The sequence below is a fragment of the Tyto alba genome, unplaced genomic scaffold (genome assembly GCF_018691265.1).
Source record: "Tyto alba isolate M040663 unplaced genomic scaffold, T.alba_DEE_v4.0 Super-Scaffold_1, whole genome shotgun sequence".
Lineage (NCBI taxonomy): Eukaryota > Metazoa > Chordata > Aves > Strigiformes > Tytonidae > Tyto > Tyto alba.
Genome location: NW_024881261.1, coordinates 17746353 through 17774177, shown reverse-complemented (window position 1 = coordinate 17774177; position 27825 = coordinate 17746353). Strand labels below are relative to the sequence as shown.

At 34.3% G+C, this 27825-nt stretch overlaps 1 protein-coding gene across 2 annotated transcripts in view; it reads left to right on the top strand.

The window, feature by feature from the left end:
* The window catches only part of DNTT (DNA nucleotidylexotransferase), a 100484-nt gene that overhangs the window by 31015 nt on the left and 41644 nt on the right, over positions 1–27825 (top strand). The window lies entirely within an intron of this gene.

Genomic DNA, 27825 nt, shown 5'->3' with positions numbered 1-27825 from the left:
AATTAAGTGGCTTTAAATATACAGAGAATATATTAAAAAACTAAGTTTCAAAATGTCAGTCCTAAATGATAGTTTACCATCCAATGGAAAACAAATACTGCAGTGTATGATTTGTAGAAAATTTGATTTAATGGATTGAGGTACCTTTCTTAGGCACCTATATTTTAACTACTTAACTCAATCGACAACTACATCTGTTCTTTTTGCCTGTCTTATACAGTGCCAGTATTCATCAGCGTGAAGTATGTGTAAGCTCACTACCTGACAATTTACCATTAGCAAATTATTATTTGTTTCATTCATCATTATCTAAATATTTTAATAAAAGTAGACAAATTTTATTAATCAAGCAACTTGACTCAATTCCCTCATACTACTAAAGTAAGAGAAAAAATAGCTCATGACTGCTCTGAATAATATATTAATTCCCCAGGACCCAGATTTGTCTAGTTTTGTATATTTGTTTCATAACTTGGAAAAAATAAGCAGTTGATTGTGTTCCTCCAAATTTTACTGGAGAGTTGAAAGTCAGGACTCTCATAAACCTTATTTACTGTGAGCTAGAACTGGATGAATTGCAAGGAACAGAACTTCCATTAGTGATCTACAGTCAATGGGATATGACAGGTTAGAGATGAACTACAGGAAAGTTACATTCTTTTTCACAAACCCATCAAACACATGCGTGGATGGATATATTTAATGAGTTACTAGGCCTTTTCCATTAGATTTCTGGAACTTCATTAAATCAGATGTTGGAGTATTTCTTTTAATCAAAGTTGGGAAGCATAGTATAAAATTAAAGTAAATAATAGCTTTTTTTTTTTTTTTTTTAATCCCCAGCAGACTTGTTCATGGACTTCTCTTTGTTTTGATTTAGCTTTCACCTTTAGACATCTGTATTGCTTCTTGTACCAGTCTTAATGCTAGTTGGTGTTTATAGCAGCCATAATCATGGATGGTGATAGATGAACTGTGTTTCAGATATAAATGAAGGACCAGTATAAAGGATTAAGAGCAAACATAAGAGAAGTCACTATCTAAACTACAAAAACATCAGGGCGTCAATCCTTCAGTAGTCAAACTGCAAGCACAGTTGTAGGAACAGGCTTAGCTGGCAGCTGTATGTTAGAAAGTAACAGGAAAACAAAGAGAAAGATGGGCAACGGACAGTGAAAATGATGGAGGCTTGAATAGAAGAGACAAGGTTATTTTGAGCACAGGTTTGGCTGATAGTCTGGAGACTGTTTTAGGACACTGATCACTGCTTGTGTCAAAGAAGCAGGCTTGCAGGATTAAGCCAGTAGTTATCCATTTGCAGATTACATAGTGCTGGAGACTACCGTTTGTGTATTTCCAATTCAGAATGGTGGAAAATTCAAGGAGGAAAAAAGGCCACAGACAGGAAGTGAAAATCAAATTACTGCTTTGGGCCTATGTGGTTTTATCAAAATACCAGACCTACAAATTGTTAGAGTAAGGCATGAAAATTGGAAAAGCTGATGCAATCTTATTGAGAACATACCAAGACCTGTTTCTCTGACCAATTGTGTAAAATTTCTTTCCTCTTTTGCTCTAACATTCTGTAGTTTCAGCTTAGCCCCCAAATTCTTTCTTTTACCTCTTCTCAAGGGTCATATTACTGAAGTAGACTTGGGTGTCTGCTACTTCCTTGGTGCCTTTTCTTTCAGATTCTTTCATCTTTCTTCCTGTCTTCACAAAACAATAGCTCATAAAACATCTTTAATCGGAAGTGATTTCCTTGTGTTTTGTTGGAAGTGGCAATAACTACATTTGGTTGAATGTAACTCTCTTTTCAGCTATCTGAATACATAAAGGAATATAAAGACTTAAAAGTAACTGAAATAAAGGGACATGATGGCAACCCTTCAGTAACTCATTAGTTTGAAATAATTCGGGGGCAGAAATGAATAAATGAATGAAGTCTGGATGGCTTTATCCTTGGTTACTTTCCTACAGAAACACTTAGCTAACCGCCTATAAAACATACTCCTTGAGTTTCATTTGATATAGTTTTGCATGAGAGGTTGGGAGAATTTTTATCTTTTTAAAAATCTTTTTCTGACACATATCTGGGTCATTTTAAAACAGAAATTACAACACTGAGATGCATGGAAATACAGAAGTAGAACAACCGTAGTTATGAAATAAATAAATCACACCCACACGGTATGGAATGCATTTCATTGTCTATATAGTGGGGCCTATCATCTCGACTGTAGAGAAGGAAAGATGAAGATGCTGATAATGCAAAATAAAGCATACCATGGACAATGTTATCAGAAAGACTGAATTTGCCATGCAGTCTATTTGAATCAGGAATTAGCATGGCATTATTTTCAGTGCTTAGCCTCTCTTATTTTGAATTGCTGAGTTTTAAGACTGTTTTCTTCTTGAAGTTACTGAGACAAATTCTGAGGTGGGGAATAACACCTCATATTACAAGTTACAAAAGCCATTGAGGGTGAAGTTTCACTTCCAATACTGAGTTAAAGAGAGGACCTGGGATGAGGAGAAAAGAAATTTTATTTTAGTGTGAGACATCCCTGATTAGTACTGTGTTTGTCCCAAATATATCCAAGGCAGGAGTCTAGTTTAGGTTAATGTATGTTACCACTTTTCAATGAGAGTTAAACCAAGCACCTGATAACATTTTCCTGGTTATTAAAAACGTATTTTTATTCTGTGAAGAGAATTAAGGATTTTTCAGTAGTAACAGCATTATCTCACCTCGTATATATTACTGCATGTTACAGAAAATTTGATTCCTATTAGCAATATGTTAATGATATTATTAATAGTATTAGCATCATTTCAGGATTGTTATTAATGACAAGTAGACAGAGAATTTCACACTAGGTTTCATGGCAGTGAAACTGGAGGAGTTTCCCTCCTTTTTCTCATGAGCTCCATGTTAGGACATGGCTTCACAATGACTTTAAGAAAAGATTGTCATGGGCTGAATCGTTATCACCACGTTCTGTAAGATCCTGGGTTAATCCTAACTTCATTTAACTGCTGATGTTTGGTTTTGTCACAAGAGGTGATCTAGACTGAGGGTGTCTGAAGAGCAAAAATGCTTGGCAGAAGCATTATATAATAAATGTAGTTTATTACTTCAATCTCTGTACTGGTTATTCATATTTCAATACACACACCCACAAAAAGCAGTTCAGAAAAGGATCTGGAATAAGAATAAAACAGAACAATAAGAATAAATCATGTTCATTAACTACATTTCCAGTATGGCTTTCTGTTAGCCTTTCTGTGTGCTTTGTCCATATGATTCACAAATGATTTACAAATTAGATTTCAGTTCTTTTGTGTTCCATGTAGCACACTCAAATAGTTGTGGTTAGCTCTGCAGCAGCAAAATTGTATTGCTTTGATATGAGCACATAGTTTTTATATCATCAATAGGCACTTATTTTTTAGAAATTACATAGGCATCCTATTGGTATTATGATTTCAGTTCTTACTTTCTCAACTGAGATTTACTTAGACACACTTTTGTTAGCTTCTCCCATCTTTGCTTTAAAATAAAGTGAAGTAAACTAAGGAGTCACTTTTGGGTAAGTTTTCATATTGCAATTCTTAAGGAGGTGTCCAAGTGTCTTAGACAATTCATCAAGCAGAATAACTAGTGCCTATTGTGTATCATTTATCTCGGTGGGAGGTTAATTCCACTATCTTGCATCAGTCTTCAGGGAAGTTTTGTCTCAGACTCTCTTATTGAATTCTGTTCTAACATGAGCCTAATTGTAGATCACTATCTCCTTGCTTGAATTTTATATTATCTTTTAGAAATTCGGATTTGAGGCTCTGTAACATTTGAAGATAAGGATTGCTAATAGAAAAGCAATGAAGAGAGCAAAGGACATGGTCAGTGTGTTTGTTAGGCACCACTGCCATGCTTTTGTATATTACAATGCAAAAGTTTCTTTCCTGTGTGCAGTGACATTTCCTACAAGGCAAAGTAATGCATAAAGGAAAGACGTGGGACACGACTCTTTCCTTCTGTGTATCAAGATTATAATTTAAAGATATCCCTCCTTTCAATCTCAGAGATAAAATAAAATTAAATAGGTGGGACAAAGAACTTCCAGTGATTATTTTACAGGCTCACACACTGATGAATAAATAATGTTATTGTGGCACCTTCATTTCAGAAATAAGACTTCGATAAGGCATCTAGAATCACAATTATCTAACTGTATTGACACATGCTCATAAATGAGAGAATGTGAGATCAAACGTATGAAGAATATTATGCTTCCCAAGCTCTTGGTATATACTCAAGACTTTGTTGTTTATTTAACTGAGCTAGTCATGTGGCCTCTGACTGAATTTCCTGATAAATCTTGATAAAAAACTCTATTTGACCTTTTCATATTGGATGTTCCTAATAGGAGTATTCTTTAGCAGACTGTAGAGGTTCTACAATGAGGCTAAGACACATGATGTGACACCAAATCTTTGTTAGGTTCTAAGAGATAAATATATTTGAAGTCTTATTACAGAAATTGTTTTCTTTCTGCTCAGATCTAGGATTAAAAAAGTGCCAGACTTCAAACTAATTATATTTAGTAAAAGTTTATTTCATTAAATTTTTAGACCAACTCCTAAGCAGAGGTTCCTTATTCTGCTCACACCTTGCTGTTATAACGTATCTTTGCATTTATACTATTCTTAGATGTAGTTATTTCCATGCTTTACTCCAAAACACAAGCTACAATAAGGGAAGATATAAGCTGTATCCAGCTGCTCAAGACTGAATACTGCAATTTCTGCTCACTTTCTTCCACTGCTGTTATAAGAAGTAAATTTTTTATCTGCTGTTATTTCATTTTATCAGGGAGAAATCTGCTATAAACGAGCTGTGAGGCAAGCTGCTCACTGAACACTTCAGCTGATATGGTAGTTTGCACACCCTAATTTAAGCAGATCCTGGAAAAATCTAGTATTTCTTCCAGCAACAGGCTGAAGAGACTGTTTGGATATCATTCATGAGCACAGCTTTGCCTCTGATAAACTATAGTCCACTTTGGATGAAGCTTTTAACCCACAGATGTTCTAATCTGATCTGGTTGATCTTAAAGCTTAGTAAAACAGCTTCACCTTACCAAACTCCCTAAGTTTAGAAGCATTTGACCTTGAGGTATTGGGATGCTGTGAATAAAAATATTGTGACAGGAGTTAGAGGCACTACAACTAGGAAAGAATAGAGGTCATCACGAGTTTCTGCTTCTAATTTTCCATAACTCATTAAAATATAAGTTGAGAAAGGCAAAAATCATTTTTATCCAAATTAATGGCTAGCCAAGACAATTTAGAAGATAATCTATTGGAGTAATTCAGACACTTCCTTTTGTCATTAGAGCTTTGATTATTTTTCCACTCGTTTCCTCTGTTATTAGCCATGATGAATCATGAAGTAGCAGCTGATGAATAAGGTATGTGGGAGTAATGGACAAAAAGAACTTTGTAAGAATCCATGAACCAGTTGAGTACCCAGCTTATTCTTTAAAAGTCTTTCAAAAACTTGTTGATTCAGGATTTTTTAGATGCCCTACTCAAACATTTACCACTTTCACAGGTCTACCAGCTCAGTAGAAGGATGCTGTTTAGTCATATACCTCTTTTCTCTCAATTTATTGCAAGTGATGAGTCCAGAGTGGAGGTGGCAATGCCACTGATTTCTGTGAAGCCAGAAACAACATATCACAAGTGCTACTAGGAGTAAGACAAGGTATTGCCTTAAAAATAGATTATTTCTTTATAGTTCACGTAAAAGTTGTGTTTTGTTAATTTGATATCCGAATCTGATATTCAATGCTAAAATGAAAACCAAACTGTGTAATTAATTGAAAAAAATGTAACTATTTCTAGTGTAAAAACAAAACTAAAAATCACGGGATTCTAACTGGTTTTCACCACAAACTGTAAGTAGATTGCCATTTCCTATGAAAAGTTATTTTAAAAGAGTGTACAAGATAAGGTTGCCAGATGAGCTGGGGCTGATATAACTACATAGATCAGTTTGGCCATTATCAATGCTAGAAATGCCCTGTTATAGAGAATCCTGCCGATAGATGTAGTAAGATGCAAAAGTTTAAAACCAGCAACAATAAAATAGAAGTGAGTCAAAATAAGCGAGAAACTTGCTGTGAGCCAATAATTTATGTATGCATAATTATTTGTGTATACAGTAATAATGCATATATATACATAAAGACTATATATGAAGAAAGAACAGAAGAACAACTAATAATTTTATTTAAAGAAATTTTCTCCTTTTGATTTTTTTTTTGATTTGCCCTTTAAGGTCGCTTTCAATCACTTTTGGTACATGAGGGTCAGCCATTTGACAGTTCTGGGTTTCTGAATTATATGGAAATATTTTTAGAATGCTTGCCACTGCATAAAACCAAAATGTTAATGGCTTCACTAAGTCAAATTAAATTTTAATGGCCACAGTTTAATATTTCTTTTAGCCCGTTCACATCCTTTAAGTAGCATTAAATGTGATTCAGTTGTCTTCTAATATCACAGCTGACCTGAATAGCCTTTTCAATTAGCCTTTTAGATGAAGCAGATCTGATATATTTTAAATAAATAAAGTTCTCTATTTATTGGTTAAATGCTGATATTCACAGCTCATTTAATCCATTTATTGAGATGCAATGTCAAAAGAACAACAGTTTCTTTGTGCAATGCTGGTGAATAATGTGTAAAGAAGAGACAAAAAACCCCACAGCATCCTTGTAAGTGAATGGAATTTAAGGAAGAGGAACTCAAAAAGATATATTTAAGATTTAAGAAAGTTGCATGACTGATAAATTAAGAAAATTCTTTGCCAAGAAGTTACATATTAAAAATATTTTAGGAAATTGTGAGAAAAAAAGTGATCTAACAATGCAGATTCCCCTCATAAATTTATTCTAACATTTTGCAGATAATCTAATCTATAAACAGTAGATGGAGATGGTTGTCTCATGTTTTTAAAATCTGTTCATTCTATATTAATGTAATATGTTTTAATTTAATCTTTTCATGGATTATTTTAGTGTTTACAATATAATATGCCTTTTACTTATACAAAAAGTAATAGAAATTGTTAGAAATCTACCACGGTTTGTTTAATAGCATCTTTGATGTTTTCATAATTCTGTTTGATGTTTGTACTCATTTTTGGATGGCAGTTTCTCTAAACCTTCACTATATAGCAGAGGTAGCCTACTGTGATAAAACCTTCACTGTGTATGGGGGCAGGCATGGGGAAAGATACTTCTGGGTTTACTGCTCAGCGTGAGATACAACAAAAGCAGTCTGGGGTGTCTGTTATGTAGAAGAGCTTGGCTGAGGATGATTTGGACTGTAGATGTATCTTTTCCAGTGGCTTTGGTTACCAAAGTGCAAGCTAATGGTATTCTCATTAGCTAGAGATTCCAGCACTGATAGTTTTTGCTGTCTTATTTGCTTGTATGAATGTCAGATTATAAACCTGCCCACAAGTAACTTGCTTTCTCCTGATGTAAAGTCCCAACTCTGAAATAAATACCAATATATTGTGATGGCTGGCTCATTAGACTCACCTAAGTGGAAAGAAGTGGTGACAGCTGTCAGTATGAGTAACAATACTCCCAGCTCTGAATTCCAACAGCTTGTGCAGTGGCACTCTTTAAGATAACATACCATTAGAATTCCAAAATATTAAAACAAATTTTGCATTATTTACACAGTTTCCTAGACAAGTTTGCCAAAGTGAATGTCTTGAAAAGTTATAAAAGGGGGTTTTAATTCAACTGTTTATAGCCCAGATATATCAATGAAATATACTTAATAATCTATATTCTACCAATCATTTCCATTTTAAAAAGGTTAGCAATAAAAATTGTTGTGATTTTTATTATGCTAAGTTAACTGAAAATTATTCATTCAACCCTTTAGAACAATTAACTTGCAGTACTGGTTGCCGTTAGCATTATGAAAATTAAACATATAAATTACTAAATTCTGGTATGACATATTGAAAACACTTCTCTGGTTTTTTGGAAGGGGAAATGCTCTGTCTTTCCTTGAACATGATTCTCCCAAATACACGATTCTTCCAATATACAAATATGTATTTTTTCAGTGAACATAAAACATATATTAAATAATCTCACAAATGTTCTTTTGCACAGGACTCAGGCCTAGCACTGATACAGTTTGAATAGAATACCATTTCATCCAAAAACCTCACATCAAGTCCAATGGCCCCAGGCATTATTATAACATACAATCTGGGGCTGGGGCAGGGGGGCAGGTTGCATGATACAGAGCATGTATTAAAATTGTTCTATCAGTATAACTTTATAAAATGGAAAATCTGCTTCCTGCACTAAGGGTGAACTATTGCTCTTTGAATGTTTTGGTAATTTGAGAGTAGATTAGTATGGTATGTCATAGGGGAATAAAGGCTGTTCTGATAAAGAGGAAGCTGTACAAATAATTGGTACTTAAAATTAACATGTACAGAGATGTATTCACAGACAGAATGAGCTTCATTTTCAAAATCTGTAGACAGAAAGACAAGTAATTCACAAGAAAATCTCAGGCAAGATCAATGATGATAACCTTAGAACTATTCTGTAGCAGAGTTGTGTTATATGTGCTGCAGTTAATTTGAAGTGCATAAAATAGGGCTCATGTCATTTGTAGACTCATGCTTTTTCATGCTGATATTAGAAATATTATAATAGGAATATGATAGAATATTGATATGTATTTTTTAATAAATTTTGATTTTATCACATCCTTCACTGTGTAAGAAAGTCTAAATTCAGTGAAGATTTGACTAACTTTTTTTGATATTTTATCTCAGTGATTTTTTTCACTAATGTATGTATGTATGTATGTTTGTTTGTTTGTTTTTAAATACTGGGGGACAGGAGAATTTGTATATTAGTATTTGGGAAAAAGTTTGATGGAAATGGGTGCTGACAATGTGAATATGCAAGCCAAAACATATCAGTGGTGTTACAGAATAGCTCTACACCCAGCAATGATAGTGAATGAAGTAGAGAAAACATTTATATTATATTTATATTATATATATAAACACACACACCTATATACATTTATATTATACATTATATATATACATCTATATGCATTTATATATAATATATATTGACTCACCTATAGAAGTTTCATACTATATTGTGTCATTTCACCTAAAGACAGGGATATGTGCATCATGGGAGATGTAGTCAGAAGCACAGAAACCTCTGATAAATGTTACAATGCCTTTTCATGATCACTGAAGTATTTTGATTCAGGTTTTGGCCAAGAAATTACAAAGACAACTTGGATTAAAACATTTATTTCTCATTTATTTTTATGTCCACACAAATCTTTCTGCTTTCTCTCATTTTCCTGACCAACTCTGCAAAATCCTCATTGTAAATAGTAGATAGAATGATTAGTTAATAAACTATTAACTTTAATTATCACTCAGAATTTGTAGCAAAATCAAGCACCAGCAAAAATTTTCCAGTCATTAGTGATTTTTTTAATGGTTGGGGTTTTTGGCCTTTTACATGGATATTCCAGGGAGGCATCATATTTTCAAGTATTGATCTGAAAAGTCACAGTAATCAATATGTCTCTTACAAGCATTTAGCATGAAGACAGCTAATAACATGCACTGATTTCTGAAATGCTCAGCCAGTGAATTTAGATGGACTGATTTTAATACTCAGGCCAGGAAGTATGTTGTAGTAGGATATTTAAAATATACTTGAAAAGTATTTGCTCTAAATGGATAAGCACTAAGGGTTTTGCAGGCTGTCTCACAAATAAATAGCTACAGAGTAAATATATTAATGATAGTACATAAAACTGGTAAGTAAAAATCCTGTAAAAGTTGTAGAGCATTAGGTACAAGGGGGACTATTAAGATAGTGGAATATATTCTGAGAAAGATGAAGTAGCAAGATGAGAGAGAGATGAGATTTCAGATAAAATGGTAAGATAAAAGAAAAACATAAAGAAAAACAGATCAATTCAAAGACATACATGACCTTGATGAAATAGAGATACATAGTTTGTGAGACAGTTCTGTTCCTTAGATTTTATCTGTAAAACAGTTTAATTGGGGTTCACCTGCTAAAAAGAGGATGCATTACAAAATCCAAACAACTCGAGGTGGGAATGGAACGAAGAGAGACAGTTAGTAACATTGAGAGACCTGCAGAAGAAAGTGGTACTCTTGTCTAAAGGCAAATCACATCAAAACTCTGCATAAAAGCAAACTGAAACAAAACTCTGCCAGCAGTCCTCAGCTAAATTCCCAGCAGTAAAGTCAACTGTAAGGTAGCATGACCGGGCCAAGGATAGAGCCTGATTATGTGTAAGAGATTTAATTAATGTGTTAAGGAAGAACAGTGCTAAAGATGCTTAGCCAACTTTTCATTATACATATATAGGTGCACCAGAAAACAAGTGTCTATTTCTTACTTTGTTTCAGACAACTGTACTTAAGAATCTCTTTGCCTATGAACTCGGATGCCTATCCCTAAGCAATTCAGGACAGAAGTAGAAATAATTTATTACATTTTGTCTTGTTTGCAGTCCTTTTGGAATGTGTGTTTCTTCTGCTGGAAGCTTTCTGATGCCTCAAATGTTTTCATGTATATTTCTTACTATTTGTATAGCAAGATAATTTTGTTTGTTAGTATGTTTTACTTTCAGGGCATCTATGCCAGAGATTAAGTTGCTCTGAAGATTTTGCTCTCTATTAGTGAGAAATTACTGAGATGAACAATATTATTGTGTGGTTCACTGTTTGCAAAAGAGATTTTGCAGGCTCAGGTGCCAGACAGTTCAGGGTTTGCAGGATCAAATTCCTGTTGTTTAGTCAAGAGACTAAAACCTGGTTCAAATTATAATATCTAAGATAATGCATCACTTTTACCATGATTTTATTCCTAGAAAGCTGGCTTGAAAACAGTATATTTATAGCAGACTTTACCCATTGCTGATATACTCTAGCAGAAGTAAAATTTTATGATAGCTTAGTTAGTTGCTGTAAAGACAGTTGACAGCACAAGCAAAGAATGAAGTTTTCCTGGCAGATAATTATAAGAAAAGCTGCAATCATTGGTGACCTTGTTTGATGCTTAGAGCAACCAGAAGGTATGTTTTGCAGATCCCTGTGATCAAGAGTAGCAATAACATTTTAATTGTGTGACATGATCATGCTAGTGGTGTGGGGACATGGTATTGAGGAGGTAACTGCTGGCTAAATTTTTTTTTTTTGTTAGGATGTCAGTCATACAAGACATTTTCTACATGTCAGAAAACAAGGAAAAGATTAAAAAGGTTAAAAATAAATTATGTAGGAAATAACTGAATTACAAGATATATCCAGAAATAATTCTTTTAGTTGCTTTCAGTCTGGGAATGGTGGAATTTATTATGGATTGTTGCTATGCTGTGGGAGAGTTGGATTGAAATCAGGCAATCTTTTTGAAAAATGAAAATCATCATTAAATAAAGAGCAGCAAAACCTGGTAAGATAGAACTCAGTTATAATCATCAGTAATGATAAATGTTCTATGATACTACTAGGGGCTATCTTGGGGAACAAAATAACCCCCAAGCATTAAAACCTTATGGATTGCTGTTTCTCATATCCAAGTTTATAAACTCATATTAGTTCATAAACTAATAACCTTATACTCTGGATGTTATGTTAATGATCAAAGACTGCAGAAAATTTGCCTTTTATCTTGGCATATCTTATACCTAGACACAGTTCTAGTGTGTAAAACCAGCAAATGTTCCTGGTTATTTGATTCAGTTTCACCTAGTTTATCTGCGTTAGTAATAATATCCTCATTGAACATTGTTGCTTATGAAATGTCTCAACGTTGATGTTATAGTATACATTTGTATCACTGCCACAAATAGTACTACGTCCAGACTTAGTAAACGTTATATCATAACTCTACTCTTTGAATACCATAAATGAAATGTGGACAAACTATTGGTACATTCTAGCTAGAAGGTTTGTGGGAGGCTTGACATTGAGTTTGGCTGAATCATCTCAAAATAGGATACTTTCATCTTATTGTTTGAGAATTTGAACCACCAGGAAATGGTGACCAAGGAAATGCATCTTCCCATTTCACCTAATGAAATAACAATTTGTAGCTACAATGAAGTCACCCTTAAAATGCCCCATTACCTGAGGTCACACAACAATGCAGGTTGAAAAAGTCAAGATTATATTCAGAAAGAAGTCAGAACAGGAGTTTAGAGAAATATGACATGACTGGTTCTTTTATGGACTCTCTGAAAATATATGGCTAGAGCTTTAAAATATCTGGATCAGGAAAACGGGCACAGAGAGAACACTCCAAAGTTACATTCTCAAACAGGGAATCTCCTTGCCACGGTTTGGGAATTAATGAATTTGGTTAGTAATAAATTTTCAATTTAGGATTAAATCAAGGAAGCCAACTTCATGAGCTCCTTGGACTACTGGAGGATCATGTCTTGAAGCAGAGCAAGGGAATTTTGAAAAGGAAGGTAACAAGATTTCACTGTGGAGAGATTTACTTATGGTAGAAAGTAGATTTAATGGTAGGCTTGTCTACACTTTGAAAGGCTTTTCTGGTATGCTTATACTTGTAGAATATATTGGCAGGCTTTTTCTGTGGACATGCAGTGTTCCTTTGCCAGTATAGTTTGAATGACCTTCTCAAATGTAATAATGTATGTTGGCCCAAAGGGTATAACTGTTTCAGCTCCAGGGAACTGCCTGCTAACAGTGTGGTTTCACACAACACATCTATCTTGGCAAAACACTGATGTAGACCAAGTAGACACATTTTGACTTTCAATTTATGTTTGAAAACTGATTGCAAAACAGGCAGAGTTACAGTTCTGGTATAAAATACATTCATTTTAATAGTAAATATTATTTTCTCTGTAAAAGTCTAGTTTTCTGAATGCATCCCATAGGTGAAGAGTAACATCCTCTTCCCTTAGACAAAATTGGTAGATTACACAATCCAAATTAGGTCCCAAAAGGGAGCAATCTTATTTTCTCTAGATTATACTTCTGTAGGTAGCAGTGGGGATATGCAGTGTAGCTATGGAAAACCTGTATGTTAGCCCAATCCTGAGAAGACTTAACAGTTCACTCTAAAAATTCAAGTGAGTGAGCAATGTCATTAAAACTAAACAGATTGTACACATGTTTGAAGTTTAAACTGTGCATAATTTTTTCAGAAGTGCTCGAGTAATACTTTAGTGTCTTGGTAGAAGGGCTAGACTCAAACTCACCATCCTGCAGTTGTATGTTAGCACCCACACAACTATTTAATTTGAAATTCACAGATAATATATTCCATTAGATGGAATAGATTAATAAAGTAACTTAAAGTAACCAAAACTAAAGTAGAATTATATATATTGCTATAAAATACCAGAAAGTTCAACTTCATAAATCAGCTTCTCATGTCTTTGTGACTAATCCAAATGCATGAACAATTATATCTACTCCTCAGCCATCACACCACCAGCTCAAACAGAAGTCTTAATTCTATTTTATGTTAGAATTTGGGGGGGATGTCTTTTTTTTTTTTTTTTTTTTTTTTTCCAATGGATGCAAACAATTTATTCCTCAGTTCAAGGAATTTTAACAGAAAAACTGTCATGTTTGTATAACTTCCGGTACAGCTGAGCGGGAAGCAAATAGAAACCTTTATTTTTATGGTAGGTTGATTCTACCGATTGTCCCATCACTGCCAGATAGATGAAACATAGGCTGAACATCTAATATCATTCAGACATTCTGTAAATGCACCTTTCCTTCCTTGTATGAACATTAATATTGCCTTTTAAATTGTTTAAAATTAATGTTTTGATTTTTGGAAAGTAGACATACATGAAAAAGAACATTTTGATAGAAGTTTCTGTGACAAAGGAATAATCCATTAGAAACTCTCAAGAGAATTATTATCTAGAGAGAATTAAAATGGACTGAGATTGAATGAACATTTTAAATCTATCACCAGAAAGCTTCAATACAGGAAAAATTGTTGCTATAGAATTGTTTGTTAATTTTGATATAGTGTTAGTATAGGAATATACCTTTTTCTTTATTCCTTCAAAATAAAATGTAATAACTTAAATATTTGCTTATATATATTAATGAGATTCTGAGTAAGTAGAATAGAAATATAATTCTGTACCAAACAGTTCTCTCTTGGACAATAAAAATCTAAACTAGTAAATGGAAACTGCCTTAGTTGCAAAATAATTTTTTTTCATTAAAAAAAATGTGTGATAAATAGCTTCATAAAAGCATTTTTTTAAAAATGCAGCTTTCATAATTAATAATGCAGACTGTTGTCTACATATTTCAGTAAATAGTTTGTATGCAGCTGACCTTTCTGTTTTCTCTGCTGCATTATTAATGATGTTGAAGAGATCACTAGGTTATTGTTCTAACAATATATAACTCTCTTAGCTGAGGTTTTGGTTTGCAACTAATGCTGTTTGAAATGTGGCACCTAACAAGATTATGTACCATCTGAGATGGAAAAAAACCTGGATAGCTTTCTGTTTTACAAATCCAGATTTCAGCTATTCAATTCCACCTTTAGGCATTTGGACTACATGTGTAATCTACAGCCAGCTCTTGATCACTCTGTTTAAATACCTCATGATGGCAAACTTCATTCTCTGGCAGACCAGCAGAAGGTGGATACAACACCTGAATTTGTCTTGAATCAGAGCAATATCTATATAAAATGATTAATCCAGATCTAGAAGGGTGCAGCTCTCTCCCAGTTTGTGGTAGCCTGTCCTGAAAAGCTCTGGTCACCAACGACTTCCAAAAAAGTCAGACGGAAGTCTTAAAAACCTTAACCTTCTCCTTTCATGATCTCATATTGATTTATTGTTGGATAGAGGAAGAGGTCATTTTCTTCACCTTTTTTTTCCCTTTTTTTTTTTTTTTTTTTTTTTTTCTCCCTAAAGTTCATTGTACTCTCTGAGAGTTCACTGAAACATCTGTCATTTTTGAGTGCACTGATGTACTGAAGAATACTATTCTTCAGTAGGGGTAGTTGAATTTCCTTGTCTCTCAGTTTGCATAATTCTAAAGTCTTTGTTAAGCCTTTGAATTAGGCCAAAAAAGACTAGGTATTTCAAGGTATATGAGCAAGTCTAGTCTGAGATGCCTGCTCTCATAAACAATAAAAATGTACCTTCTCTTCAGTCAAGCCTGATTCTCCAGTACCTATTGGAATATGTTCTTTGTTTCCTGCAGATTTCAGAATAATTAAAATTTTACAATTTCTGGTAACCAAAGATACTGTATCATTGTTATACAGACTGTTTCTTAAGAGTGAGAAAGCTTGCTCCATGTTATTGTAGAATAAGGTGACAGTAGCATTTATATGTGTGAAACTAGAGCGATGTTTTAAGACTAAAGCATCATCTGCATATTGTTACATTTCAGCTGAATATGAAAGATCCCAAATTCACATCAATTCTCATTGGAATATGTATCTTTCTCAAACAGTATTGAAGAGGTTTTGCTTTGCCATTGATTGGCACTCTGCAAAATTTATGTATGCAGGATGTTTCTATGATGTCATTTGAAATGCTTGATTGGAATGGAGTGTAATTTAAAGGATTTGCCAAAACAGCAAAAGCAAAACTTTGGCAATGAATTTCCTGACTTTAAATATGACAGATTGGTGTGGTACATTTCATAAGATTTAAAAGCTTGAAATTATATGGACAGCTTCCAGGTACAGTTGCATTATTTACATGAAATTGAGACAGCACTCTCAGTGATTCAAAGCTTAAGCATAGTTTTGTTTTAGTTGGTGGAATAGTGAATTTACTTCAAATATAGAATTCAGAGAACATAGAGCTGTTAGTAGCAAAACGTCTTCTCCTGTGCAAGCCAAAAAGGTATAAATATTCAACATCAGGATATAATTGGTGACAGCCACGTTCAGGCATTTATGTCATGGAAAGCTGGAAGACAATAATGCCATCTAGGCAGTACAACTATTATAATACATAGAGATACCCATACTTTTTAATTAAGAAGTAGGTGGCTAAATTCTTGCATGGCCATTATCATATTTTTCTGTCTCAGTAGAAACTGGGCTGGTAGAGGGCTAGTTTTATAAACAGTTTTAATAGTGTCTAATAAATTTAGTTGAAATGTAATTTTGTAACTGTTTTTCATGGAATTTATTTTTTTGTTTTTTAAAAGCTCTGAAGGTGAGGTAAGGTTGGAAGGAATTAATTTCAGCATGTGAGTAATAGGTGGTCCTCCTCAAGATAATACATACAAATATAGGTTAATCAGATTGTAGATTTTTTTGTTTGTGGAATATTAGTTTCTGGTCTCTTTTTTTTTTTTTTTTTATGTGTCAGATCTTCAAATTTTGACTTCCATTAAATTTTTCATAATGTTCCACAACATCATGTTTTTCCTAGATAAAAGAATCTTCATGCAGATTTATTTTAAACTGAATATGCTTTGAAATAACCATTTAGCTAAAAGTCCACAGAAGCCACTATATAAACACACTGTTCACCATTCATTCCTTTCGCAAGGCAGGGAAATAAATCTTTTCAAGGATTTCATGGTAATATTTTTACCTCATTAAACAATTTTTAATGCAGATAATCTAGTAGAGCTTTATGAGATCAGTGGATAACTTTAAATTTAGCCATACTGCTGGTCATTTAAGTTCTTCAGTTGAATAACCATTTTCTGATTTATTTTTTCTTCTTACTGCGTTAAAGTAATGTGAAATATCTGTTAAAACAAAGCTTGAAAAAAGACATCAGCACAACATGAAGTGGAGTACCTGGGTGCCTTGTACTCTGAGAAACAGTGTCTAGGTTTCTTTTGGATCATGAAAGACACACACAGTTGAACATAGCATGACATACGCTTGGTCTTTGGAAGCACATTTAATGAAAGCCTAGGTGAATGACATGCATTACTATACTTTTTTTTTGAGGCAATGCAGTCACTGAGGGTGAAATTAGGTTTTAAGTAAGATTTAAGTGGTATTGCACAGGTTTCAAACTGTTCATCCTTACTTCGGTGATTTTCACCCTCAGAGCATAACTTGCAGAAATATCCGGAGATGTGATCCCTTCTGCTGCAGCAGGTGATGCTTCTTTGTCCTGACTTCATAGAAGAAAGATCTTTTAAGTAATGCATTCTCCGCACTGTTAGGAGTTACCCTAAAAGTCTCCTTCAACAGCAGCCACTGATGTGCCATAGCAGTGATATCTTGCTGAATAAATGAGAAACCAAAAGTGCTTGTTTTGTGTATCCAGTATTAAGGCTGTATTCCCTTATGCTGTGTAAGTAAAGTTTCTGCTCTGAAAGGGAGTTTTCCATTGTTACTTCATCGCAGATTTGGATTAACTTCAAAAATAAAATAAATAGCTTTCCCAGCTATGGAAAATTAGTTCTGCCCCTGGTGAATTAGAATTAGTGTTACACTGGGCAAGAAAAGTAGCATTTTAATGAATTGTCCACCCTGAAGTGCCTTTTCCAGAGAAGACACCTGTGAATCTTTGCCAAATATTTATGTAGTTCAGCTGGGCTTATGTTGAATTACTTGGATGGGTGAAGAAGCTGCTATATGCTATCTTTGGCAATTCAAACCTTTGTAGAAGCCTGATTTATAGATGCCTGGGAGAACAATGGCTCAGTTTTCACTATGTTTTCCTTTCAGAGACAGTCTAATCTAAAATTATTTTATTCTTAAATCACTGAGAAAAGTAATTCTGCAGAGGAAGCTGCAACAGCATTTTTCTTTTTTTTTTTTACCCACATATTGCCTCAAAATGAGTCAGATTATCTCTCATAACTGTATGGTATATTTTCAGTTAAATATATCATGAATTCAGTTTTAATTTTAATTGTCTTTGCTGGTGGCAGAATTTATTTCACTTAATTTAATTTGGTTATTGCTATTTCAGACATTAATCAGCATCCTATTAAACCATCTCACAGATATTAATTATGCCCCAAAATAGCCCTGTGATGTACAATTGGGGAAGAATTAATCCTCAGGGATCAGGAACTCCAGAATTTCCTTTGAAAGACAATAAAAAATTTCAGTGACTTTGGGTTTAGATTTCCAGAAATATTGAACTCTCATTTCAGCTTGTGCAACCAAGTCCAATAGGGTGACTGAAAGGCTGAGCACTAAAATCAGAGTCCAGCTGCAAGATGTTTGTGCAAGTATTTTCCCACACTGGCACTTCTCATCTCAACAGGTATTTTATAGTACATTACCACCTACGGTATTAGAAAAGAGAATGAATTTTGGCACTGGCTGGGAACCGCTAGTGTCAAACTGTCTTCAAAGGCAGTTAAGATCTAATTCAAATAACAAACCAGGAGAGTAGAAATAATCCTAAACCAGATATTCCTATACCCATATCTGTCTTCCACAGAACCCCAATCAGATCTTGCTTTATTGTTTTCCTTATTATTTCAGGCATGTTACTTTATTTTTGAAAAGCAGGGACTGACTGTGTATATGGACCATGTTGGGATCCATTCACTTGGGGTAAAATAACAAATGACACCTGCCATAGATACCTTTAATGTAAGGTGGGGAGGATCCTTCTCTGTTACTAATTTTTTAATAACCATGGACAAAATTATGATCTAGGATTTGTAATCATCCATTGCATAAAAAAACCTGCTAATCTATACAGCTCTTTTTTCCTATTTACCACCCCAGTCCTGCAATGGAAGGCTTCCCTGAGCTTCAATTCTGGAATCAGAGCAATCTATGATTCCAAAACCTATAACATTTGGGAAGCTTAGTATGCCTTCATGTGATAAATGGCATAGATGAGCCTTCTGACTACCTAGTTTGATGAACTATAAAATGGTATCTTGCCTCTGGCATTCTCATCAGTCTTATATCTTTGTCATGTATAAGGTGCAGGTGTAAAGATCATGCACCTAGACAGTGCATGATCACCTAGCAAGTGAAGCTGGTGCTAGAATTGTGCAAGTTTGAGTGCCCCTAGTTTATTCTGGCTAAACGTTCCCTCTCTCACTCACCCTCCGCTGACAAAATAATCATTGCACAGTGTGTGTCAGGCTTGTGAACAGTTACTTTTTGCATTCTGCAGTTTGTGCTTTCTCTCAGTCAGTGTTTTTGGATTGTTAACTTTGGTTGAGCTGCTTTTGCAGTTCAGTGAGTGTTTATTTTCTTGCTATTTATATGTATGTGAACCACCATTGCATTGACACTCTTGAATCTAAATGTTGTTTTGAAAATGTGGAGCTGACTTGAATATTAAGGAAAACTGCTGAACTAAAGATGACAGTGATTTGAGGAACAGCTTATGTGTGGTGTATAGGGTTTAGCTGCGCATTTATTATAGCAATGGACTAGTATAGTACTATGCTGATACTTAGGCTGTTAATACTCTTTATAGTATTGATCAGAATATGTAATTGAGTTTCTGAGGAAATAACTTCAAATAAATGTTACAACATTTTATTGTAATTTGGAGGACCCTTTCTGTCACAAACAGGGTAATTTTTGAACTTTTCATTTCAGCTATTTCCCAGTTCTTGTTGCAAATGAAATGAGAATGTTGCAAACATTATAATTTCTTTCATTCAACACAATCCTCTAGCATGAAATCACTGTTGCAGAAAACCTTGAACGGATATGGTTTTGTTAATTTCCTTGGAAAGCGCCTTGTTCTTTTCTGTCAGTCTACGTATTATATACCTAGCAAAGGTCAATGTACATTTGAGTCAATAAAGTCACTTACTCTAGGTCCAGGTCTCAGACCTGAAGAAAGGTCAGAAGAAAGTGTGCTGAAATAATTAATTTCTGATTAAATCCTGAATTCAAGAAATTCACTCAGGCAAATTATTCTGAGAATTTTACTTATTGGTCTACTTTGCTTTTATATTTTATTAAACTGGTAGTAACTTATACCTGATTATGGAACATTATGGAGCAAGGTTTTGAAAATCTGTGACTACTTTGCAATCAATGGAATTTTTCTCCTCTGGCTGTTAAGCATTCCAGGATTTTACTTTCTAATAGTTGTAGCAATGTCATGCTCTAGTACGTTCAGTTTAAAGATTTTTTTTCTCATTATAATGGGATTTATATAAGAAGAAGGTGTAGTTCTTCATAGTTTGAGTGACAGTAGCTTAGAATTATTTTAATATCTGGCTGTAAGAAATTGTCCATCTCCTGTTCAAGGTTTCATCAAAGACTGCTTAATAATCAAATACACAAGCAAGCAGACTACCTGGGATTTGAAATAAAAATTTCTGTTCGTCGTCTGAGAAGGCACATGCTGGTGGGAGACAGGTAGTAGAGGTACCTTAATCAGCACTGCCATTATTAGAGACAGAATTACCATGCTACTTCTATTTGGTTGAACACATTTCAAATAATAGTTCTACATAGCCAGCACAGTGGGAGGCAAATCAGACCCAGCATAGAGGATACCTCCCTAGAGTAAAAATATGGCATCAATATCAGAATAGTGAGAAAGAAATCTTTGAACTATGTGTGTGCAGCTGTAATTATATATTTGACTATGCATGCACACTGAGGCTACTAGAGTTTTCCCTCAGGAACATGCATCTTATGATACTTATAAATTATTAATTTTCTATATCTAAAAGGAGTGATTCTGGTACTTCTCTATTCCTTCTCTTTGCTGCTTAAACAGAACTTCATTGTGCTATATCACAATTTGTCCATTTCTTCAGGTACATGCAATCTTCTGCAACGTTTAATCCCTTTCCATTGCCACACAATCATCACTTCAGCAATTGCATTTGGTCTTCCTAGATGTTTATGCATATTTCTCATCTATATTCAAGGAAATATTCAAGTGGCCTTACATATTTTCAAATCACTTGGGGATGTCTGTCTGGAAGCTGTCCTCCCTGCATTTCCCAAAAGAAGAATGCAGAGAAGATGATGCTTAATTTAACATGTAATGAATTCCCATATTTCTTTCCACAAGTAAAGGACTTGTCATTTTTTTATATTGGCTTTCAGCATTTTATCTAGTATACAGCTTGCTATACAAATGAATTTCAGCTGGACTGCTTTTAATCTGAGCTCTTTGGAAGGAAGGAACAGTTACAGCCTCTGATATTTTGTGAACACTCTCCACATGCTAGGTAAGATTCTCTCCATGTAGTTCTGGTCTGAGATTACTTTTACTGATTTTTCTAGCTTTGTGTATCAGAATGCCAATATACAATACAATGGTTAGGAAAGTGAGAGTTTTAAAATCTAGCAGTTTTATGGTGAATATGGGTCGCATAGCAATTCCTGAAGGCCTGATCTTTTTCGTTGTCTTTCCTGATAGCAATCATTCTCAGGAAGGTATATCGCAGCTATGGGTTTTTTCTTATTCAGTGTAAATTCTGAAAATTTAAAACCATTTTTAAAACCATTTCAAGCTACCAAATCTGAATAGTAATATTATCATAAATGTACTGTTTTAGTAAATACAATCCAGTTTCACCAAACAGAGTAACTCAGAACATTAGACAATATCTAGTGTTTAAGAGTTCATATGCCTTCCTCCACAATCAATATTTTCCCACAATTTTAACAGGAATAAAAGTTCAGTCAAACAGAAAGAAGTGTGAAATATCTATGCCAAATCTGTTTCTGTTCTCCATTATTTGTCACCACTTCATTATGTTATATTTTGTGGCAGTTGGATGTATGATTTGAAGATTTATTATGTGATTAATTATATGCAATTAATGTGTTTCATTCCCGGAACCCCACATAAACTTATGCTTCTTTATTATTTAATATACTTGATCATATGTTAGAAATGAGCACCTGTTAGTTGTTAGTCCTCCAGGTTCTTGATATAAGCTTGACTTAATGCAAGTGGTTAATGTCTCTGATATTACTGACATTTCTCACATGTAAAGTTCAGTATGCACGTGTAAACACTGAAGGACCTAGCACGCATGCAACCTCATTCAACGCTTATAAAGCTGTCATTATGCCAATGAGAATTTTGTCTGAATAAAGGGTAGGATTTGCTTAATAAACGGAGATTTAGCAATGCTGTGACTGTTACACAATGAAAAAACAAAGAAAGAAACAAACCAATTATTTTGAAATTTTCCATCTGTTTTTTGAGAAACATAAATACAAGTTGGTCAGCTTATCTCCAGTCCAGTCTGAGAGTGTAGAGCCAATGGGCCACAGCAGTCTCTGATAATCTTTCTGAGCAGCTATTGAAAACTTTTTTCTTCTGAATATTAAGCCTTCTTCACCAAAAAGTGTCCAAGTTCCCTTCCTAAGATGATTTTGAGAATCAGTTGAATTAAGGAATATGGCAGCTGTGAAAAAAGATTTTTTTAGCCTGCCCTGGAAAGCGTGATACTAAATTGGATTCCTGGTCCAAAATTTCTAGCCAACGAAGGAAAGTTCACTTTGCATTTCTAATCAGAAGTCAAGCAAATCATGTTATTTAGCTAACAAGAACAGGTCTGAGGTAAATCATTCAACGTAAGAACTGTTTTCACACAGAAGCAAAGTCAGAGTTTTGTTTGAGAAGGATTTGTAAAAACTATTTTAATCCTACTTTGAATGAAGTTTTCTGAAAACACAAAAATGCAGTCTGTAAAGCAAAACATCACAATGTCCCATTACCAAATAACTTAAATAAACCCAAGACCAACCTAGTACAACATTCAAGCTTTTAAAGTCAGAAGTAACTCCTTGTGATCATCTAGTATTGCAGATAGACAATTCAGTTAATCATTTTAATGGTTTTAAGAACTTCACAGAGGACTTTTATCCAAGGATTTATCGCATTCATTTTGGCTTACTCCACAGCAGAGTAACAGTTGGATTGTCAAATGAGAGAAAATTTCTACATCTATCAGAATATAATTCTAGGAACTTGAAAACTAACAGGTACATTTTAAAGAGCTACCGGTTAGAAAGAGTAAGTGAGGTGCATCCAAGAAGAAAAAACTCTAATACAGAGCCTGTAAAATCAAGCTAGGAAAGAATTCCAGGGAAACAAAAGAACACCTAAATCTATGTATTCCTCCTTATCATTCCTATGGTCTCTGAATGCTAAGCAGACAAGAGTGAGAATGTCACTGCAGCAGAACTTAAATATTTTTTTTTAAATAAACTACCCATATAGTGAAAAAAAATAGAATCATTTTATAGGGAAAAATTATAAAGACTTAAAAGAAAACTGGAGATAGAGGAAGTCAGTGAATTAAAAATAGAGTACAGCAAGCTGAGCTGAAAAATACAGGGCTGTGTGTATGTACTATGAGTACTGGCAGACTTGGATACATCTGACCTTAGCTGAAGAAAGGGGCTGCTCTTAGGGAAAGGCCCTCACAATTGAAGGGAGCAGATATAGAAGATGCGGGTAAACAAATCTATGACTTAGACTACAACATTTCAAAGGAGAAATACTTTTCCTTGGTTAACAGGCAAAGAACAGCATATTTTGGCAACACTGATAAGTGAGTAAAATTTCTGTGCACAATACAATGTCAATAGTAAAGGTAAATATAAATCATTTTTATGATAGATGCATCTAAAGGTATTGTACTGTTTGTTATTTTACTTTGATGCTTGTATTTCCTAGAAATATGCCTGAGCAGGAGATGCAGTTACTCATAAAATAGACAGATGATGTTCACTTTGTATTTCACAGACTTCAACGGCTTTCAAAGTTAAGAAAAGCTTACAGTTTTACCTAATTCAAGCACATACATGGAAATACAGTATCATCTTCTGTATCCACTTGAACTCTGTAAAAGCAAAAAGATTGCTAAATGATTTTCAGCATTTTGATACATAGCTCATTGCTAAAAAAAGTGGTTTAAGCTCCTCCATTAGTGAAGTTTTGTGAGTGGTAGAGAAATGTCACTCCATCTTTCCTTAACTAAAGTCAATTTATCCAAATTGTTATTGTCATGGCTTAGCCATTATATAATATCCTGGGATTTCAAAATACTCTGTATACATAGTACTCTAAAATGTCCAATCATGCAGATGTTGCCCTTGTAGAGTAAGACAACATGATTATCCTTTGCCATACATTCATATATTTAACTTTTAGCCATAATGATAGTTATGTTTGATGACTTGGAATCTGGATTTTGTATTAAAACAATAAGAGCAAAAAAGAAAATTTGAACAAACTTAAAGATAATTAATTGACTACAAAGAAATACTCAGCAGCTTTATACAAGTTTATCCAGGCAAGATTTGAACACAGTTAATTAACAGTGCTCTAACTTTTATAGTCTCCAGGCTTAAATAAATTATTAGGACAAAACCTAAGCTGCAATTTCACTTCTACAAGGTGCTGGCTTTCTTATAGCACCAGCCCAACAAGGATTTAGGTTTAGGTTTAAATTAAAAAAAAAAAAAAGAAAAAGAAGAGGTAAGTGGATCTGAATAGCCAATCCAAAACTTGAATCCATGTCCTTTCCTGTTCAAAGCCTCAGAAAGCTAAACTCCCCAGTCATGTCCCTGATTGCTCTGCTCCTAGGGGAAGCTATGCTTTTCTTCCTAACAGCCCCAGCATTTCCATGTATAAGCAAATAATTTCTTCAGATCCTGCTTATGCCCATGTGGAATCTAGAAACTAGACAGATTATCACTCTCTTTTCATAGGAGGCATAGAAAATAGACAAATTCTGAGCAACACTCATACATGTTAAGAGGATGTACTTTATTTTTTCTAAAATGTCATTTGAGCTGTTTTTATTTTTTAAATAGTACTCAAATTTTATATAAAAGCTTTGTGATTAGAGTGCATAGACAGTGGTGTGCCAGAATCAAATCCCTAAATATTCCGCCATCCATTAATGTGTTAAAATCACTAGCCTGGGTGGATTTATGCCACCCTGCAGTATAAAATGGGAAATTTGTAGACCCAGGAAGAGAGTGTGATGTAGTATACTGACTAGGATGACCATTCAGAGAGGAGAACTCTTAAGACTCTGCTCCCTGCAGCAAGCACTGGCTCTGCATTTTGTGTTTAACAGCCAGTGAATGACAAATAATTTGGCTGTGAAAACATCAAACAGTGTTCTCCTTCCTGGCTGAGTGGTTTTAATCCAATAGTTTATAAAAAGTAAGCAAATAACCTGTGGACACCGGCATGGACCCAAATGCTGTCTCCGACCTGTGGTCCTGGAACTGTACCTCAGTGGAAGGCAGAAGGAGAGGAGACTGAGGAGATGCCTTCTGTGAAGCAGGACTATTGCCAGTATTCCTAACTGAGAAAAATAAGGCAATAAAAAGATGAGGAATCACTGCACCAATCAGTGGACTACCAAATGCAAGACAAAACCAGGCACTGATAGCATCCACTTGTTTGTTTTCCAAACAAAATATTTGTATTCATTTTAAGTGAATGATGCTTAGTTAACCCCCTTCAGTCTCTAGATTATGGTGAAGCCAATCTGTAGCCCTGTGTAAGGAACCTGCTCTTTTGAATGTGATGGGATTTGAAAAAGACTGCAGCCTCCAGCGTTCCTCTTGGCAAGCTTCAGGAATGAATAAGAGATTGAGGTTTAATCTCTGAGGCACTTGATTAAGTGATGAATTATAGGTTTTCATACCCAGTTTGAAGACCAGCTGTCTGGCACCGTGGTATCTAACTTGTATAAAATCAGGTCCTGCATCATATCGAATCTTTACGTATACAGTTAGCTTCAGCTTCAGTGAACTGCTGAAGTGCATATAGAGTTAATTGTTGATAAAAAAATACATATGTTTACTTACTTCCTGAGGTGGGGACAGAGCACCTTGTCACTATACCATACTATGTGCCCTTTATGTAGTTTTATGAATACCTATGATTGTATGTTTGTATGTATACACACACAAATATATAAATATATATATGTGAAACACCCTACTCTGTGGAAATCAATGGCCACGTTCCCTTCAGCTACAATAGACTGATGGTCTGAATCTATGTGAACTTTACTGCATCTTTTTGAATGGTTTTCAGCTGTAAGCAAAATATATTATACAGCTTTTTAATTTACTAGATTGGTTTTCTTTTTTAAGGAAGGTAATGAATTTTTCTAGGATGAAATATATTATTTGGTAAAGAGTACTAATGGAAATTAGACTAAATGTTCTAGTAACAGCCTGACAAATTCAGTCAGAAATTAATCCAACGTGAATTAGTTCAAAGAAGCTGGAACATAACTCTCACAATAATAATGATTTTATATTGTGTGCTTTTATATGAGATTTAATCACTAAATAAAAATTCACAAATAAAAAGCATTTTAATAAATGCTTTCTGTCTTGGGAAATAGATGGCCCCTGAAACACCTTGGATTTCTTGATTCAGGATTTTGTAGATGTGGTTAACCTAAAATATGTATGTGTTGAATGCCAGAGGAAGAATCGGGAATCAGCTCCCGATTCCATCAGCTTCCAGTCTCTTCCTTTGATTATTTTTTTTGTTTTATTTTTGTTGTTCATTTTAGGCAAGTTTTCTTATGCCACTTTCTGCATCTCTAAGATAGGAATAGTAAATTCCTTCCCTTTGAAAAAAACATTTTGAAACATGTAAGTAAATGTGCTATGTAAGAACTTTGGATTATTATGGTAATTTAAGAGATAATGAATGTCATCGTACAAAGTAACTCAGAAAGTATTACATGGAATACTAAATGTTTTTTAATTTATTGAGTTTGAATTGCTGTTCCGTTTCCAAGTTGAGACTGATGCTTTGTTTGAAACTTCTTTTGAAATCATTTCCACCCATTTAAGCAGTTTTGACTTTGCTGCAGACATGGCACAGTAGTTGCATTATAGTGAGTTAGACTGCTTGTCAAATATAAAACCTAGATTTTCATTTCCTTACATCTTGCTGCTAATGCTGTTCAACTATCCATCAGTTAGATGATCTCCTGTCACACAAATGGCAGTTGACACGTCTGCCAATCAGTTCTTTTCCTACAAATTTCCAAGTTTAAGAAATCAGATTCAATTTCAGGCACTATTTTAAGAGAATTAACTCCTTCATGAAATACAAAAAAGCAAATCTGTTGTTTTGTACAGTTCCCATTTTCACTGCTTGTATAAGAATTCTGAGAAACACAGCTGAGCTGTAACATCACGTACCCTTGTGAACATCAGACTTTTCCCATGAACATGTAAAAAAGATTTGACGATGTGCTACATTTCAGTGCTTACTCCACCTCCTGCATAATGCACCTACCTGCAGAAATATCTCCTCTGCTACTTTCTCCTTACACTGGTCCAATTAGAGCCAATAAATAGATGTGTATGCAGTCCCAGTTGCAGTATTTAGAACAAAATGAAAACCTTGTATTGGTTCTGAAATCCTCAGATTAATTGCACTCTAAAATAAATTTTCAGATGTTCTCAAACATTTCATAATTCTGAAGGGAAACATTCTGTTAGCATGCTTTTGCCTGTCTTCCAATGATAGCTATAACTTAATCTGATTTAGGTTTAACACATTTGGTAAGTGGAAGAAAGACTAGCTCAATGCTTATACTTAAATGAAGACAAACAAGAGGTTATATCATCATTTTTCATTAAGAACATCTACAGTTAAACCTTTTGCATATGGATTTAATGTTGAAATCCCTAGTGAGTGTAATAAATAAGGTTTAGTCACATTAAGGTGAACTGTTCTCAAAAAAAAAAAATCTAGCTCAATCTCTGTAAAAAGCATTGT